Source organism: Nyctibius grandis, chromosome 2 (assembly GCF_013368605.1).
Source record: "Nyctibius grandis isolate bNycGra1 chromosome 2, bNycGra1.pri, whole genome shotgun sequence".
Taxonomy (NCBI): Eukaryota; Metazoa; Chordata; class Aves; order Nyctibiiformes; family Nyctibiidae; genus Nyctibius; species Nyctibius grandis.
The window spans coordinates 66044764-66052288 of NC_090659.1; positions in this window are offsets into that span (position 1 = coordinate 66044764).

Genomic DNA, 7525 nt, shown 5'->3' on the forward strand with positions numbered 1-7525 from the left:
TCCCTGCTCGCTGGTGCTACCGACAGCTTCGTGTCTTGAGGAGTTGGTGCACTAGGAAACCCTGAGTACGAGGTCCTTACTCTGTCTGAGTTGGAAGAGTTGTCAACTAAAGTCACGTACGCTTGTCTCTGTGCTAGAAATTACAGAAATCCCGCAGGGAGGTGCAGTTCTGCAGGAATCAATGCGTAGACCTCACATAGAGCGCACAGAGTCCTTTGCTGGTGCTTACCTCTGTATGAAATGCCACAGAGGAGCCTGTTTGGACATCAGTTTGAGAAGTAGTTTGGTAAAGTTATCTCTATTGAAATAACCAGATTAAATGCTAAGAACGCTGTCTGCACGACAGTAGTTTTTGGTGTTGCTTCTTAGAAAGGGAGAAAGACGTCCTGCTGAACAGGCTCTTCTGTATTCTCTGTGGACTGAGATGCAGTAATTGTGGCTGCATGCTAAGGACCTTTTGCAAAAGTTTTCTCTCCCTTCTTCTTCCAGTGAAGTCAGCCGCCTTCTTCCTGTGAAGCAGGTCTCCTGGAAGAAGCACATCATGGAAGCAAATGAATTTGGTGTCTGGTGCATGGCTGGACAAAGGACAAGAGGAAGAGAGGTCATTAATAAATCAGCTCTGTCCTGACCCTTTCTGTGTATCTGCATGAAATGAAAGGCTATGAGTCATAAAGATACTTCCCTGTCTGACATCTAAGCTGTGAAAAGGGGGAAAAGATGCTTTCTCAGTTTTCAGGGATCATAGGACCCTTTTCAGTGGTGGAAAAAACACTGCCATCTCCAAAAGCTTTCTTAAATCCTATGAGAAAGAAGCAGCAACCCAGAGGACATCGCATGAGGTACCAACCTGCTGCTGTATCAGCAACAGCTACCCAGAATAAAGAGCTCTCTGCCAGCAGGTAAGGCTTTTTCATGGTGGGTGTGCTTACCTTTGCCATTTTGCATAATCACAGAATGACAGAATGGTTGGGGTTGGAAGGGACCTCTGGAGATATCTAGTCCAACCCCCTGCCAAAGCAGGTTCACCCAGAGCATGTTGCACAGGGTCGTGTCCAGGCGGGTTTTGAATATCTCCAGAGAAGGAGACTCCACAAACTCCCTGGGCAGCCTGTTCCAGTGCTCTGTCACCCTCAAAGTAAAGAAGTTATTCCTCATATTGAGATGGAACTTCCCATGTTTCAGTTTGTGAACGTTTCAGTTTTGTGAATTTACTCTGTGCAGGCAGATCCCACAGAAGAATGAATAACACCAGACATACATTTATTTCTGACAGAAAAGTATGTATCTTTTACATACATCAGCCATGCCAAGCTGTCTTGTTCTTCCAATGTGTTATTATTGTACGAGCTGATCTGAGAGGTAGATTTCCCTCTTCTTTCTTTTGCCTTCACCTAGCTCCATCTGTAACCCTGCGGGTGTACGTCCATTCTTTCAGGTCTCTGATTTGTGAGAATTTCTCTTTTCTATTTAGAATAATAGTACTGACTCAAGACTGCCTTCTCATTGGCAACTTTGAAAAATACCTTGTCATAAGACTTCTCTTGGCCCATGCAGAAACTAGCAAGAAGAGGTGTTACTCTGTCTATGAAATGCATTATATTTCATCATATTGCTTATAATTTCATAATTATTCTCAAATACCAAATTCCAAATAAAATATCTTTTTTTTAGTGTCACTTTGCCATATTGCATAAGTGTAAAATATTAGGAAGTTTTACTTTCACAAACATTTGTATTGGGTTTTGGTAGCGGTGGGGCTGCAGGGGTGGATTCTGTGAGAGGCTGCTAGAAGCTTCCCCTGTGTCCGACAGAGCCAATGCCAGACGGCTCCAAGAGGGACCCACTGCTGGATGAGGCCGAGCCCATCAGTGATGGTGGTAGCACCTCTGTTAAGAAGGGGGAAAAAACCCTGCGCAGCAGCAGATGGCGGAGAGAAGTGAGAATATGCAAGAGCAACAACTGTGCAGATAACAAGGCCAGTGAAGATGGAGGGGGAGGAGGTGCTCTAGGCACCAAAGCAGAGATTCCCCTGCAGCCCATGGTGAAGACCATGGTGAGGCAGGCTGTCCCCCTGCAGCCCATGGAGGTTAATGGTGGAGCAGATATCCACCTGCAGCCCATGGAGGACCCCATGTTGGAGCTGGAGCAGGTGGATGCCTGAAGGAGGCTGTGACCCCATGGGAAGCCCACGCTGGAGTAGGCTACTGGCAGGACCTGTGGCCCCATGGAAAGCAGGGCCCACGCTGAAGCACGTTTCTGGCAGGACCTGTGAATCTGGGGGACTCACACTGGAGCAGGCTGTTCCTGCAGGACTGCACCCCATGGAAGGGACTCATGCTGGAGCAGTTCATGACAAACTGCAGTCCCTGGGAAAGACTCATGTTGGAGAAGTTAATGGAGGACTGTCTCCTGTGGGAGGGACCCCACCCTGGAGCAGGGGAAGAGTGTGAGAAGTCCTCCCCCTGAGGAGGAAGGAGCAGCAGAGACAGTGTGTGATGAACTGACCGCAACCCCCATTCCCCATCCTCCTGTGCTGCTGGTGAGGAGAAGGTAGAGAAACTGGGAGTGAAGTCGAGACCAGGAGAAGGGAGGGGTGGGGGGAAGATGTTTTAAGATTTGGTTTTTATTTTCTCATTATCCTGCTCTGATTTGATTGATAATAAAATTAATTTTCCCCAAGTCAAGCCTGTTTTGCCCGTGACGGTAATTGGTGAATGATCTCTCTGTCCTTACATTGACCCATGAGCCTTTCGTTATATTTTCTCTCTCCCCTGTCCAGCTGAGGAGGGGAGGGATAGAGCGGCTTTGGTGGGCACCTGGTGTCCAGCCAGGGTCAACCCACCACAATGTTTAGTGTTTTTCCTGAAGTTAAACTGATACTCAGTTAGTGTGTCATGCTCCTTGCTCATTTTGATCCTGTATGGCAGGAGTCCCATTGAAGTCACAGGAGACCAGAGAGGTGCAGTCTGTTGCAGGATTATCATAGAATCATAGAATCGTTTTAGTTGGAAAGGACCTTTGAGATCAAGTCCAACCGTTAACCTATCACTGCCAAGTCCACCACTAAACCATGTCCCTAAGCACCACATCTACTTGTCTTTTAAACACCTCCAGGGATGGTGACTCAACCACTTCCCTGGGCAGCCTGTTCCAATGTTTGATAACCCTTTGTTTCCATTCTGAAATTACATATAAAGAGTTACCCTCAACAGTGCTTAAAAGGCAATACGAACGTAGGTTAGAAGCAAGTCCTTCTAACAGGCTTTCAGATCAACCATTTCCCCTGAGTTTTACATTCTTCTACTCAATGCCAAGGAAAGTTTTCTTTTACTGTGTCCTGTTGTAAAAACCTCTTCTGTAACATAAAAATTAAATGTGTATGTCCACAAAGTTCATGTAAATCCATTTGCTCTGCTTGTTCTAGTTTGGTTCTTGTGTACACATATTTCATGGGTAAAAATCTAATTTAAAGTGTTCCTTATACTATATCTCTGCTTGCTGTCACAATTGAAATTCTCAGAGCGGCTAGTCACTAGCAGCACCTCTGTTCTGAATACTTTTAAAATAATAAGGCTTTGAAGCTTTTCTCTCCAGAGCTATTTCAAAATGTCAAGAGAAAAGTTATTCTATCACTTTAGCTTTAGCAGTCACTACCTCAGATAAAACACACGGTTCTGTTTCCCTGTCATTTGGATCATTTGATTGGATATATTTTGCAATTTTCCTTTTAATTGGAATTTTTGCTTGTTCTTCATGAGAATTATCGTGCGCCTCACCCCATAATTTCCAAACTAATGTGTATCAGTGTTTTGTTGGCTGGCGTTATGATATGGAAAATCCTTTGAATTCTTCCTTTAACAGTAGCTGAGTCACCAGAGGCATTTCCTCCGAGTGCAAAAATGGAATTACTAACCAAATGGAGTAAAGTTTAAAAAACTATATAATAAAATAGTATTAAAAATGAATGATGTCTCACTGCATAAAAATCATACCCATAAACAGGATATTTTAGCTGTTAATTAAGATTCTTTCCTTTGCCTGCTGTTCGTTTGAAGCAGCTGAGAGTAAGTATCTGTGAGATGAAACGCAGTTCAGGTTACTCTCAGCTGTTAAAAAAGGAAGATAGGTCAAATGAGAGGCAGCCGTCATCCCTCCAGAGATGACAGCCCCTGATCCTGCTCTTTGCCCAGATTAGACAGACCCATCTGGGGTAACTGTTGGGGAGTGATCTGGGATGTCAAAGCCCACGGGCTGGTGAAACGCCTGAAATGTGCTTTGTGGTTGCTTGGTGTTACATGTGTCATTTATAAGGAGGCACAGATAATACAAAATGAATGTTAAAAGTGAATTGGTCAGCTATGATAGTGCTTCCTAACTATTTAAAATATCAAATCACAAAATAATCCAGCTGGGGAGAAGTCTCTGAAGACCATCTAGTCCAACAGACTGCTCAAAGCAAGACCGACTTCCAAGTTAGACCAGGTGGCTGATACATGGGTAAGCGTGCATAAACACGGGTGAGGGGAGAATTAGCCTTAGCTGGGCTGAAACAGGCCTGGACTAGAAAAAAAAAGGTTTTATAAACTAACACGAGCATTTAAAGCTTTTCTGGTAAAAATTGCCTTTTCTTTGTGAAGGTCTGTATGCCTGTTTCATGCTGACAAGACCTGGTCTTTCTGATACCACCGTAACACTACCTCCCTAATGAAACACATCCTTGGTGAAGAAGCTTCCTCTGGGATGGTGCCAGCACGCGCTGCATTCTCCGTCCTACTAACTGTCCTCAACAGTCCCCAAGCACGCCGTGTCTCTGTCAATCACCCTGGTTACAATTTTGAACTCCGCTGCACAGAAGTCACAATGTCCCAGAAGCGGCTGCTCCTGCGCTTAAAAATTGCTAATTAAGGAAGTGTCCCTTTTCCCATTAACTCACAGCTGCAAGCAGAAAGCACAAAAATTAGGCTAAAATGTAAAGTGGGGGAGGGGATGCTGGATCCTTCCTTGGAAAAAAGGTGCTGGGGGGGAAGAAAAGAGATCAGGGAATCCTGCATCACTTGAGAGGATAGGGAGAAATGGTGTGGAGGGTCCCAGGTCACCTGCGTGGCTTGGGGCCATATGCTGTGTGCCTGTGGGTGGAGGGTCCCAGGTCACTTGATCTGACTGCTGAGGCACGAGCTTGCATGTGTACCCAATGTATCACTTGAGGGCATGCTTTGAAACTTCTTATTTCATTGAAATAAGCTGAATTTTTGGTCCAAATTTTTAATAGTCAAAATGTTATGCAGGGGACTGGATGTCCTCAGAGCTCAGAGAAGGTATTTTAGCAGCTTCACTTCAGACTCTATACTGAACTCAGTGTAAACAATTTTCTAATGTAAATAAAATCTTGGTTTTAAGGGCTCAAACTGTTTTAATGACATCCTGCTAGTGACTCCTGGTCAAAAAAGAAACTGATTTTGCCCTGCAGGCAATTCTGTGGCACCAGATTTTGTGCAGCAGTACAGCCTGATGGAAGTAAAAACATGAGGAAATGGTCACCAAAAAATTTCCTTATCATAAAGAGAAATTTCCATATCACAAAGAGAAATTTCTGTACCACAAAGAGAAATTTCTGTACCACAAAGAGACTTCCCTTTTGACTTGGAGCTGGCAGAGCAGCTTTATATTTCCTTGTCACAGGTCGGCTGTCACGGGTATGCAGTCAGGGAGGTGAGGAGCAGTGGGGTGTGCGTCATCCCTGCTATTTTTGACTTCAGAAGTACCCGCTGGTAGCCCAGGGTGGCTAAATTTATGTTAGGACTGCCTGGAGATGACACGTGGTGTAACCACTGCATTGTTTTACCTTGTGTTGAGCCCCCTCCCCGGGGACTTGGCCATCCAGGACCTGGCTTGGATACGGCTCAGCTGTGCAGCCTTGGCTTGGGCTTCCACCGAAATCGACAAGCTGCAAGTAAAATCATGCGACATAAGGAAGGGAAAATTGCAGAAGGAGGTAGGGCTGTTGAGAACAATTCAGGAGGAAAAAAGAGCAACATGGAAAAGTACAAAATCCTAAAGGAAAACTACAGTGAGGAGGTGGTAGGTCGGCAGCACAGAGCAGAGGGGCTGACCCTTCACCACCCGCCTGATGCCTGCCAGGTCAGCAAAGGCTCCTGAGGGGTTTTATCAGGATTGGGAGCATACTAATGCTCGTAACTCAACAAACCCCAGCTATTTTTTGTGTGTATTCACCAAGAAATGGCTGCCTGGTGGATACCCAACTAAGCTGTGTGCACCTTGCTGGCAGAGCCTCTTGGCACATGGTAAGAGCTGGCTGAGTAAGGTGACCCAGAGAGAGCTGGCTGTACCCTGAAGAATGACAAAAAGAGTCCACAAATACGCATGACACCAGATATGCTTTTCAACGCCTGCATCTTTCTCTAAAGGCTAACGTGTAGTGAGGTACATGCCTGTCCTGCTCAGAAGCCACCGGACTTGGTCAGCCTTGGAGGAAAGCACTGATGACATTTTCTAAAGTGACACCATGCCTCCTTCATGCTGCTGGAGAACTGTTCCCAAAGCAGGGCCAGACTTTCAAGGCTCAAGCAAGACCTGAGATGCTCTTAAAGCCAAGGGGAAAAAGCATAAGAAACAGAGCAAATATACTCCTTCATCTTGTACCAGTTCCACATGTAGATGCTACAGGTTTTTTTCCACCTTAACCATTGCTTTCAATGCTGATGAACATTTATAAAAAGAAAGACTCAAAAACCTGACAGATGTATCCTTCCATAATTTGTTTTGAGTACTTATCAATTTTAAAATTAATTTTATTTTGACTTCATTGCAATACTTAGCACTGTGTTCTACGGTTTAACTACATGTTGCATGAAAAGTTGCTTCCTCTTGCTTGTTTAAACCAGCTCCTTACTAACTTCACTGGAAACTCTTGCACCAAGAGAGGTGATGCAAAATCTTTCCATCTTCACCTCTCTTACACCATTCATGATGTTAGAAACCTCCAGTGTATTCCTCCTAACATATGCCTTAACTTTGTATTTTTCCAAGAAATAGTAAAAATGCCTTTAAAATTATTATTTTTTTAATGTTACACTTTCTAAAGAAGGAGGAAAGGACTGCAACCCGTGGTTGCGGTTCTTTCTTTCTTTGATGATCCATCTGTAGTTTAATATGATAACTACTGATAACTGCCAATGAGATGCTAAGATATTGCACCAAAAAAAAAGGATACCTGTTTCAAGTCAGGTACAGCCACATGCAGAAGGATTGCTGGGCAGGATATTTTACTGTAAAAAAGCACCCTTTTTATTTACAACATGGAAGCTTTCAAAAGTGATCCTAAATGTCACTGGTCATGAAAAAACACAAGTGGGCCTTGTGTGATAAAAAGAAGTGCATGACTTCTAGGTGTATACAAATTGTTGTGAGATGTATCTGAAGAATATTTATACAGATATGCAATGTTCTCAATACTGACAAGAGATGCAGCATTAACAACAGGTGAGAGGGCTGAGCAATATTATAT